Here is a 12,524-nt window from a genome sequence, read left to right on the forward strand (position 1 = left end):
ATCAAGGACAACAACCACCCGAGCCACTGCCTGTTCACCCCGCTATCATCCAGAAGGCGAGGTCAGAAAAACAGCTTCTATCTCAAGGCCATCAGACTGTTAAACTGCCAACATACTGACTAAACTCCAGCCCACTTTAATAATGGAAATTGATCAAAAATGTATCACTAGCCACTTTAAACAATGCCACTTAATATAATGTATATTTATATACTGTACTCTATATCATCTACTGCATCTTGCCATCTTTATGTAATATATGTATCACTAGCCACTTTAAACTATGCCACTTTTATGTTTACATACCCTACATTACTCATCTCATATGTATATACTGTACTCGATACCATCTACTGCATCTTGCCTATGCCGTTCTGTACCATCACTCATTCATATATCTTTATGTACATATTCTTTATCCCTTTACACTTGTGTGTATAAGGTAGTAGTTGTGGAATTGATAGGTTAGATTACTCGTTGGTTATTACTGCATTGTCGGAACTAGAAGCACAAGCATTTCGCTACACTCACATTAACACCTGCTAACCATGTGTATGTGACAAATAAAATTTGATTTGATACTCTGTCAGTCCCATATAAACACACTCACAAATGTCTCACTCCAAGCTGTCTGCCTCTCTCTCTCTCTGCCAGATTCAGCTAATCACCAGCACAAAGAGAGGGGGAGAGACACAGAGAGGGGGAGAGACGGGGAGAGACACAGAGATGGGGAGAGACACAGAGAGGGGGAGAGACGCAGAGAGGGGGAGAGACACAGAGGGGGAGAGACAGAGAGAGGGAGAGACAGCGGGCGAGAGACGGAGAGCGGGCGAGAGACGGAGAGAGCTGAGAGAGAGCTGCGAGAGCAAGCTAGAAAGGAAGAGAGCTAAGAGAGGGGAAAAGAGAGTAAGCAAGAGAGTGCGTACTGTATACTACAGGATGCGCTACCTTATCTACTCCCTGTCTGTATGCGTGTGAACCGGAGCAAGGAGTGAGCATTGGGAGTATTTTCTGCTTCTCCTTTCAGCCAGGTGTATTTCGGTGTTGAACATTTGAATGGGAACGTCAGCTACAGTGTTGGCATGAAATGAAATGTAAAAAGGCTTTGAGTCTGTCTGTCTTGGAGGTGGAACAGAGCTTGGAAACAAAGGAGAGCGAACTGGATTTCATGGACTGAATTGGACTCTACGCAGCAAGGGTAACGCTGTCAGACTGGAGTGACAATTAAGACTTAAGGTATGTTCTAATCGTCTCTCTTTCTTCAATGACGCCTCCTTTGTCCAAGTCCTTTATCACTTGGAGATGCTAGTGGTTAATCTATTCAGTCTTTCAGTCTTGTGTTCATTGAAGGGAGTGAGCTATAGTGTGTTGTCTCACAGTGAAGAGGGACACAACCATGTACAGGTGCTGAACTCCTCCATGTCTTCTGTGTTATTTTGTTGCCGTCACCAAGGGACATGTTGAAGACAAAAATATTATGTGTCATGGGTCTACAGTTAGCATCCTGAGTGTGTCATGTTCTAATCAGAAGAAACTATTTCCCTACTGAAAATGTAATTTTTTTTCTCTATAAATATTGTGTTTCTTTGTAATAACACTGTGCTTCAGCAAACACATTTAGAGCTAAACTTGTTTAAAATGCATTTTCAGTTTCAGCAAGTTTATTGCAAATAGATTGAAAATATAGATTTTGTGTTTTTAACAAACTCAGCAAAAAAAAGAAATGTCCCTTTTTTCAGGGCCGTGTCTTTCAAAGACAATTCGTAAAAATCCAAATAACTTCACAGATCTTCATTTTAAAGTGTTTAAACACTGTTTCCCAAACAATTAATGAACATGCACCTGTGGAACTGTCTTTAAGACACTAACAGCTTACAGACTGTAGGCAATTAAGGTCACAGTAATGAAAACTTAGGACACTAACGAGGCCTTTCTACTGACTCTGAAAAACACCAAAAGAAAGATGCCCAGGGTCCCTGCTCATCTGCGTGAACGTGCCTTAGGCATTCTGCAAGGAGGCATGAGGCCTGCAGATGTGGCCAGGGCAATAAATTGCAATGTCCGTACTGTGAGACGCCTACGACAGCGCTACAGGACGGATAGCTGATCGTCCTCACAATGGCAGACCACGTGTAACAACACCTGCACAGGATTGGTACATCCGAACATCACAAGATGTTGCGACAACATGCAAGATGGCGACAACAACTCCCCGAGTTACACCAGGAACGCACAATCCCTCCATCAGTGCTCAGACTGTCCGCAAAAGGCTGAGAGAGGCTGGACTGAGGGCTTGTAGGCCTGTTGTAAGTACTGTCCATGAGGAGGAGATGCACTGCAGTACTTAGGCAGGTCCTCACCAGACATCACCGGCAACAACGTCGCCTATGGGCACAAACCCACCGTCGCTGGACCAGACAGGACTGGCAAAAAGTGCTCTTCACTGACAAGGGGTGGTTTTGTCTCACCACGGGTGATGGTCAGATTCGCGTTTATCGTCGAAGGAATGAGCGTTACACCTTGGCCTGTACTCTGGAGCGGGATCGATTTGGAGGTGGAGGGTCTATCATGGTCTGCGGCGGTGTGTCACAGCATCATCGGACTGAGCTTGTTGTCATTGCAGGCAATCTCAACGCTGGGCGTTACAGAGAAGACATCCTCCTCCCTCACGTGGTACCCTTCCTGCAGGCTAATCCTGACATAACCCTCCAGCATGACAATGCCACCAGCTATACTGCTCGTTCTGTGCGTGATTTCCTGCAAGACAGGAATGTCAGTATTCTGCCGTGGCCAGCGACGAGCCCGGATCTCAATCCCATTGAGCACGTCTGGGACCTGTTGGATCGGAGGGTGAAGGCTAGGGCCGTTCCCCCCAGAAATGTCTGGGAACTTGCAGGTGCCTTGGTGGAAGAGTGGGGTAACATCTCACAGCAAGAACTGGCAAATCTGGTGCAGTCCATGAGGAGGAGATGCACTGCAGTACTTAATGCAGCTGGTGGCCACACCAGATACTGACTGTTACTTTTGATTTGACCCATTTCTGTTAGTCACATGTCTGTGGAACTTGTTTAGTTTATGTCTCAGTTGTTGAATCTTGTTGTGTTCATACAAATATTTACATGTTAAGTTTGCTGAAAATAAATGCAGTTGACAGTGAGAGGATTTTTATTTTTTTGCTGAGTTTATTAGAATTAATCTTATGAAAGTATTTTTGTACAAAACTGTACCTACATTGTAGGATAGATTTGAAACAATATCAGCCTTCATTAAACCTGATTACATGTTACTTTGATCAATATATTTACTGATTGATAAGAGTTATACAGAAACAGAGATCTTGGATTAATGAGTTGTAGTAGCTGTGTAGACTGTAGTCATCAGAACGTATTTGCTTTGCTTAGGGGTAATTAATCATGTTGTTCTCGGTTATCTTGACATTCTAATCTGTAAATCTACCCCAGGGAATGAATCTAAAGTTATTACCAGAGCTAACTCGCTCTCATCAAGAGTTTACAGCTAGCAATGCTTGGTGACTACTGGACAACAACCCCCTATAGTCAATTACTAGCATAATAAAAAATCCCCATTATAAATGTTTAAGCGAGAGATATATGCATCTTTTTTTTTTCAATCCACCAACTCCGCCGAAGTCAGCCTTCCGCATCTGCGATGGAAGGTGGCAGAGCTACAGTGGAGTTTGTCAGACCAGGAAACATCCCAAAAATCTGTCTTCTCGCGAAAACATTTGTAGCGTCCGAATGGTTTAGGGTACAAACTAATATGAACCCACCATCGAAAGGTGAGGTGGCCCGGTACCAGTTAAAAAAATGTATTGAATTTTATATGAAAGTACATTAGTTTTTAAAAAAGTGCTAAATATAAACAGTACCAGTCAAAGTTCGGACACAACTACTTATTCAAGGGTTTTTCTTTATTTGTACTATTTTCTACATTGTAGAATAATAGTGAAGACATCAAAACTATGCAATAACACATGGAATCATGTAGTAACCAAAAAAGTGTTAAACAAATCAAAATATATTTTATATTTGAGATTCTTCCAAGTAGCCATCCTTTGCCTTGATGACAGCTTTGCACACTCTTGGCATTCTCTCAACCAGCTTCACTTGGAATGCTTTTCCAACAGTCTTGAAGGAGTTCCCACATATGCTGAACACTTGTTGGCTGCTTTTCCTTCACTCTGCAGTCCAACTCATCCCAAACCATCTCAATTGGGTTGAGTTTGGGTGATTGTGGAGGCCAGGTCATCTGATGCAGCACTTCATCACTCTCCTTCTTGGTCAAATATCTCTTACACAGCCTGGAAGTGTGTTGAGTCATTGTCCTGATGAAACACAAATGATAGTCCCACTAAAAGCAATCCAGATGGATGGCGTTTCAGTGCAGAATGCTGTGGTAGCCATGCTGGTTAAGTGTGCCTTGAATTCTAAATACATCGCTGACAGTGTCACCATTAAAGCACCCCCACATCATCACACCTCCTCCTCCAAGCTTCACGGTGGGAACCACACATGCAGAGATCATCCGTTCACCTACTCTGCGTCTCACAAAGACACAGCAGTTGGAACCAAAAATCTCAAATTTGGACTCATCAGACCAAAGGACAGACTTCCACCAGTCTAATGTCCGTTGCTCATGTTTCTTGGCCCAAGCAAGTCTCTTCTTATTATTGGTGTCCTTTAGTAGTGGTTTCTTCGCAGCAATTTGACCATGAAGGCCTGAATCACGCAGTCTTCTCTGAACAGATGTTGAGATATGTCTGTTACTTGAACTGTGTGAAGCATTTATTTGTGCTGCAATCTGAGGTGCAGTTAACTCTAATGAACTTATCCTCTGCAGCAGAGGTAACTCTGGGTCTTCCTTTCCAATGGCGGTCCTCATGAGAGTCAGTTTCATCATAGCGCTTGATGTTTTTTGCAACTGCACTTGAAGAAACATTCAAAGTTCTTTAAATTTTCCGCATTGACTGACCTTCATGTCTTAAAGTAATGATGGACTGTCGTTTCTCTTTGCTTATTTGAGCTGTTCTTGTCATAATTTGGACTTGGTCGTTTACCAAATAGGGCCATCTTCTGTATACCACCCGTAACTTTTCACAGCTATACGGATTGGCTCAAACGCATTAAGAAGGAAAGAAATTCCACAAATTAACTTTGAACAGGGCACACCTGTTAATTGAAATGCTTTCCAGGTGACTACCTCATGAAGCTGGTTGAGAGCATGCCAAGAGTGTGCAAAGCTTTCATCAAGGCAAGTGGTGGCTACTTTGAAGAATTTAAAATATAAATTATATTTTGATTTGTTTAACTTTTTTGGTTACTACATGATTCCATATGTGTTTTTTCATATGTTAGCTTAGTAGAAACCCAGCCCGGGCCCTTAGACCTTATTAACTGACTATCAGTTGATTTAACTTGTTATGGCTGCAGGGGGCGTATTGAAAAACTGGAAAAAGGTGCCCATTTTCAAACGGCCTCTTACTCAATTCTTGCTCGTACAATATGCATATTATTATTACTATTGGATAGAAAACAGTCTCTAGTTTCTAAAACCGTTTGAATTATTTCTCTAAGTGGAACAGAACTCTTTTTACAGCCCATTTCCTATCCGGAAGTGAGATTTCCAAAATCGATGTCTCTCTTCAAGAGCTTGTCTATAAAAGGGCATGTCACTTAGGACTGTAGAAACACGTCATACGCCTTCCCCTGGGTGTCATGCGGAAGTGAGAACAGAAATGACTTGATTATCTCGTCCTGGGATTGAACACAACCTCTTGGAGTGAGATGTGCGCACTTTATTTTTTTTCCTGGGCGCGAAGTTGGACCTGGACTCGGCTCCTGGAAAACCCTCGTTAAAGGTGAATATGATCTCTGGCTTCGATTTTATTTGATACATGTCACAATATCATCCTAAAGTATGTTTTTTCAATATAGTTTAATTATATTATTGAAATTTATTCTGGACTTTAGACGTGATGCGACGCAAGAATTTTGTCAAGAAGGAGAGGTTAGCACCGCACGGCCAGTGTGCTTGCTAATTCAAGAGGGAAATCGTTCGTTCTGGATCCAAATAAAGACGGTTCTGAACAAAGGACCCCTTGGAGAACATTCTGATGGAAGATCAACAAAGATAAGGACCCAATTTGGGATGCTTTTTCATATATCTGTCGAACTGTGCTATCGCTACCGTTTGACTAGAATCAATGCTGCCGTGTGCTAGCTATTGTAGTAAGCTAATATAACGATATATTGTGTTTTCGCTGTAAAACACTTCAAAAATCGGAAATATTGGCTCTATTCACAAGATCTTTGTCTTTCATTAGCTATCCACCATATATTTTTCTGAAATGTTTTATGATGTGTAATTAGTAGTTGACGTTGGTGTCTGTATTTTCTCTGGCTACTCCCGTGCGATTTCTGACTGTAGCTATGATGGTAGCAGTAATGTAAAACTGATCTATAGCTAAAATATGCACATTTTTTGAACAAAACATAGATTTATTGTGTAACATGTTATAGGACTGTCATCTGAGGTAGTTTTTTCTAGGTTATTTAGGTTGGTTCTAGGTTAGTTAGGTTGGCTTGTGCATGCTACTTGCATCCTACTTGTGCTGTGAAAAATGTCTGTCCTCTTTTTTATTTGGTGGTGAGCTAACATAAATATATGTGGTGTTTTCTCTGTAAAACATTAAAAAAATCGGACATGTTGGCTTGATTCACAAGATGTTTATCTTTCAAATGCTGTATTGGACTTGTTAATGTGTGAAAGTTAAATATTTAAAAAAAATAGATTTTGAATTTCGCGCCCTGCACTTGAGCTGGATGTTGTCATAGGTGTACCGGTGTCGGGCTGCAGCCATAACAGGTTTTAAGTTCCTAACTTCTGATGGAACGGAATTATGTTTTTCCTTCCCCAGTCAATTTGAAACTTTCTGTGGATCTTTGTTAAGATGGATGAACATTATTTAAACCGAGCATCCATTTTTGTAAGGAACATCATAAGCCCTACAATCCTACATGCAAACGGAATGGTCTTTCTTATTCAGGTGTTCCAGCAGCAGTTATCAGAATTTTGTCTTAGTGTCAATCCTCTGTAAACTCTGCCTACTACACTCTTAGTAAAAAAGTTGCTAAGTAGAACCATATTGGGTTCTTCAGCTTGTCTCCATAGGGAAACCCTTTTTGGTGCTAGGTAGAACACTTTGCAGGTTGAACCTTTTTTATAGTCACTTTTTTAGTAAATAAGAATATATGTTTCTGAACAATTCTACATTAAAGTGGATGCTACCATGATTAGAGGTAATCATAAATTAATTGTAAATTAATTACGAGTTAGAAAGTTAGCGGCACAAAGATCATACCCCTGTTACCAATAACAGGGAAAGTAACATTGGGGGGTATGATATGTATGCCTCTGTAACTTTCTCACTCATCATTATTCACTCATCATTCATGATTATCCATAATCATGGTAGCAATAACAAATAAAATTAAAAAGCTTATTCAGATTCAGAAGGGATCTATGTAGAACCCTTCTTGCCTTCCAAAGAATCATCAAAGACCACTTTCTATCAAAAACGGTTCTTAGGATGAAAAAGCCTCTAGGTAGAACCTTTTGCCTGTCAAAGAACGCTCGTCTTACAAAAAGGGTTCTTCAGATGAAAACGGTTCTTGGTAGAAATCTATCCCTCCGCAAGAATCTCCATTGAAAGTGCTTTTTAGCCCAGGACTAAGCTTAATCTGTGTCCAGGAAACCTCCCCATAGTGTTTTTGTCATAGGCCTACCTAATGTATAGGCCAACATGCCATTGCACCAACGCTGGAGGGGTCTCAGAGTAATAGACTTGATAATGATATGCATTATCTGGTGTTCATTTGAAATGTCAGCAAAAAGCAAAGCCAACAGCTAATACATCATAAAGGGCTATTGGTAATGTAGCCGCAGGTAGTCCCTTTTAAATCAACATAATTTACTGACAGCCAGCACAGTCACATTAAGATCATCAGATATGCGCATATGCAAACAGCTATGATCTAATATTTAGATATGCATTGACCTTAATCAGAGCCGAGGTTTGATGAACAGATAAAAACTCTAGTCTTTCCCACAAACACGTGTTCCTATATCTCCTCGTGCAAAAACTGTATTTTAATGGAAGGTAAAATACTTTTGGAGGATAAGAAACTAGAACTTGGTTACGCTATTGCTTTAGATTAGAAGCATCATGGACTTTTCAAACTCTTCTCTCCAGGCTATTGTAAGCCTACTGTACAATGAGCTATTGATGTGTGTTCAAAACAAGTGCTTTTGATTCTGTTCTACTGAGGTAGTGCTGCCTGAAGTTCAAAGCCATCTTTCTGAGGATGATCAGAGAGGTATCTCCAGCCTTAAGCAGAGGGAATTCTGCATAAGCAATACACAGAGCAAGGGTTGTGCTTAGCTACTTTTGTCATACTACCACAGTAGCAGGAAGACTCTTAAATCTCTCTCTTTCTCTCACTCTCACTCTCACCATCTTTCTCGCTGTGTAGTTTTTCATAGCAAAAACACAAATGGAATCCAACGGCATAAATCTATATTTAATTTGTGTTATCTACGTTAACCTGCCTTAAAATCACTGAGCAAATCTATAAGAAGTGACTACTATAAAGAAGAAAGTAAGGAAGTTATCCTTATTTTGTCCTTCTCTCTTGTATTTGTTTTATTTTCCCAGTTAAAACACATTAAGTCTAGTCTTGGATTTAAACACACTAACCAGTTATCCTTCAATGTCAGAAAGAAACATTCAACTGCAGGGGCTTCTGAACCCAATTTGATCCCCTGTTAGAGACTGACACGTTCCATGCTATGTTTACATTTATAGGAACTCTCCTGTGACTGGAATCTCTACACAGCAAGAGAGAGTAGGCAAGAGAGGCAGTACTGCATGCTATGGATTAAAAACATGGGCTATGAAATGTCTACATACTCTTTATGTATTAGGGTTTTGTTGCCTACAGTAAACTGTACATGCTGTAGGTATGTAATCATTCATCTCATATCCAACCATCACTAATCTCATCACGTCCATGGTGAGACTCCTTGTGTAAGATCTCATTTACTTGATTGTGTGTGACATGGGTTTGTCTCCTTCTTTCACACATTTCACTCATATTCTGTCTCATATTCAGGTTCTGAGACATAGGATAGAAGATGCAAAGCTAGTGATCTTTGATGGATTGTTCCACATTAATTAACTTCTGTGTGTACAGTGCCTTCAGAAAGTATTCAGACCTCTTCACTTTTCCACATTTTGTTAATGTTACAGCCTTATTCTAAAATTGATTAAATAAAATAAAAAATCCTCAGTAATCTACAACACACAATACCCCATAATGACAAAGTGAAAACAGGTTTAGAAATGTTGGCAAATGTATTAAAAATTAAAAACAGAAATACCTTATTTATATAAATATTTAGACCCTTTGCTATGATACTCGAAATTGAGCTCAGGTGCATCCTGTTTCCATTAATCATCCTTGAAACATTTCTACAACTTGATTGGAGTCCACCTGTGGTAAATTCAATTGATTGGACATGATTTGGAAAGGCAAACACCTGTCTATATAAGGTCCCAAAATTGACAGTACATGTCAGAGCAAAAACAAAACCATGAAGTCGAAGGAATTGTCTGTGGATCTCCGAGACAGGTTTGTGTTGAGGAACAGATCTGAGGAAGCGTACCAAAAAAATCTGCAGCATTGAAAGTCCCCAAGAAAACTGGCCTCCATCAGTCTGAAATGGAAGAAGTTTGGAACCACCAAGACTCTTCCTAGAGCTGGCCGCCTGGCCAAACTAAGCAATCAGTGCAGAAGGGCCTTGGTCAGGGAGATGACCAAGAACCCAATGGTCACTCTAACAGAAATCTAGTTTCTCTGTGGCGATGGGAGAACCTTCCAGAAGGACAACCATCTCTGCAGCACTCCACCAATCAAGCCTTTATGGTAGAGTGGCCATAAGGAAGCCACTCCTTACGATAGCCTGCTTGCAGTTTGCCAAAAGGCACCTAAAGACTCTCAGACCTTGAGAAACAAGATTCTCTGGTCAGATGAAACCAAGATCTTTGGCCTGAATGCCAAGCGTTACATCTGGAGGAAACCTGGCACCATCCCTACGGTGAAGCATGGTGGTGGCAGCATCATGCTGTGGGGGTGTTTTTCAGTGGTAGGGACTGGGAGACTAGTCAAGATCGAGGCACAGATGAACAGAGCAAAGTACAGAGAGATTCTTGATGAAAACCTGTTCCAGAGCGCTCAGGACCTCAGACTGGGGCGAAGGTTCACCTTCCCCGATTGCTCAGTTTGGCCAGGCTCTACGGACAGTTCCTTCGACCTCTTGGCTTGGTTTTTGCTCTGTCAACTGTGGGACCTTTTAAATAGACAAGTGTGTGCCTTTCCAAATCATGTCTAATCAATTAAATTTACCACAGGCGGACTCCAATCAAGTTGCAGAAACATCTCAAGGATGATCAACAGAAACAGGATGCACCTGAGCTCAATTTCGAGTCGCATAGCAAAGGGTCTGAATACTTATGTAAATAAGGTGTTTTTGTTTTTTATTCTATATAAATTTGCAAAAGTTTTTTGAACCGGTTTTCGGTCATTAAGGGGTATTGTGTGTAGATTGCTGAGGATTTTAAAATAAATCAATTTTCGAATAAGGCTGTAACGTAACAAAATGTGGAAAGTCAAGGGGTCTGAATACTTTCTGAAGGCACTGTAAATTACATGTCAAACTTATTCCACGGAGGGCCAAGTGTCTGCAGGTTTCCGTTCCTCCTTTGTACTTGTTTGATGAATTAAGGCAACTAATTAGTAAAATACTCCCCTCACCTGGTTTTCTAAGCCTTAACTGAAAGCAAATACATGGAATGAGTTTGACACTCCTGATATAAATCAACAGTCAGAACCTTGACAGGTATGGGGTGGCAGATAGCCTAGTGGTTAGAGTGTTGGACTAGTAACCAAAAGGTTGCAAGATCAAATCCCTGAGCTGACAAGGTAAAAATCTGTTGCTCTACCCCTGAACAAGGCAGTTAATCCACTGTTCCTAGGCTGTCATTGAAAATAAGAATTGTTTCTTAACTGACTTGCCTAGTTAAATGAAAGGTGCATAGAGGTGTGGTTTGGAGCTTTGCTTCTCTTTTGAAAGAAGGGGAGAGAAAGGAACAGAGACGCTCTTTCACTTTGACTCCGACTTTGAGGTCAAAGATTTGATGTTTTCATTGAAAATGTAGCTTTCGAAACTCTCCGACAGCTCAATTACAGAGTTGAAAATCCATATCTAATAATATCTCCCATGATGAACTCAAATTGTACTGAGAGAATTAAATTCCCTGCGTTTATTTACTGTTTTAGTGACTAGTTCAATAATACACTATGATATGATTAGAAATGCATGATATCTACCATAAACTCATGGTATTACACACCAGTGCAATATTACACCATTGTGGAGGTGAGGTGAGGTGAGCTGTCATACTGATCAAGCTTGACAAGAATCAAATGTCTATGTGCTGTCATCTTCCTGCCTGGGTTTGCTGGCTCCTTTGTATGCTCCAAACCAAGTTAAACATGACTGATTTAAGTAATATTGCACACACTTCCCTATCGATTTCAGGGGTATGTCAAGGCTGCACTGTTTTTGACTTATTCATTCAGAATCCATCTGCACAGGTGGTTATGTTTGTGAGCATCGGTGAAACACCGCCAGTCCGCCACGCTGTTCTGCTCATGAGAAAGAAAATGTTTGCTCAGGATGATTGTTTGTGCTATCTAGCTGCAGCCCTTTGCAGCTCCACCAAGAATGTGGAAAATTTGTAGAATTAAAACAAGATATTTTCTCAACTCTGTATAATTATTGTATTTTTTGGTCTTGGTGTTATGGACGGAATTGTGTTTATTTTACTTTGGAAATTCTTGTTCAATGACCTGTCCTGAGTCTGAAATGTACTATTTTGTTTTGTCTGTTATGAATTGGAATAAGTAGGAGAGAGTGATTAAAAATGATGCTAAACTGGTCCAGCTCGGTATTCTACACGTTTAGTTTTTTCCTTATTTATCAAGCAGTAATAGTAGCAGTAAGAGTAAGAAAAATAGTAGCAGTAAGAGTAAGAATAATAGTAGCAGTAACAGTAATAGTACAAACGGACATTATCACAGTTTTTGGAGTGGGTATAGGATTCAATGGTGATTGGCAGGGGAAATTGTTGTCTCCTGAATTGAAGCTTTATTGTCACACACCTGAAGAATTACTCCAATCTTTTACGTTCAGTAATACGTTACAAAGTATATGACACTTTGCATATACATTCCTTGAAGGAATATTGCACCATTTACCCAGGAGAAAGTGAAAGTAAGTCTAGGAAATGGATTTCCCTAGCCACCGTGCTTCTAAATCTGCATTCCTTGCTGTTTGAGGTTTTAGGCTGGGTTTCTGTACAGCACTTTGAGATATCAACTGAT

At 40.5% G+C, this 12,524-nt stretch overlaps 1 protein-coding gene across 2 annotated transcripts in view; it reads left to right on the forward strand.

Annotated features, from left to right (window-relative positions):
* The first annotated feature begins 829 nt into the window (after window positions 1-829).
* LOC139537602 (galactosylgalactosylxylosylprotein 3-beta-glucuronosyltransferase 1-like) overlaps window positions 830-12,524 on the forward strand; it is a 55,517-nt gene continuing 43,822 nt past the window's right edge. For both annotated transcript variants that reach the window (XM_071339096.1, XM_071339097.1), the window contains exon 1: window positions 830-1,236. The gene's annotated coding sequence lies outside the window, so the exon portion shown is untranslated. The remainder of the gene's footprint in view (window positions 1,237-12,524) is intronic.

The sequence above is a fragment of the Salvelinus alpinus genome, chromosome 13 (genome assembly GCF_045679555.1).
Source record: "Salvelinus alpinus chromosome 13, SLU_Salpinus.1, whole genome shotgun sequence".
Lineage (NCBI taxonomy): Eukaryota > Metazoa > Chordata > Actinopteri > Salmoniformes > Salmonidae > Salvelinus > Salvelinus alpinus.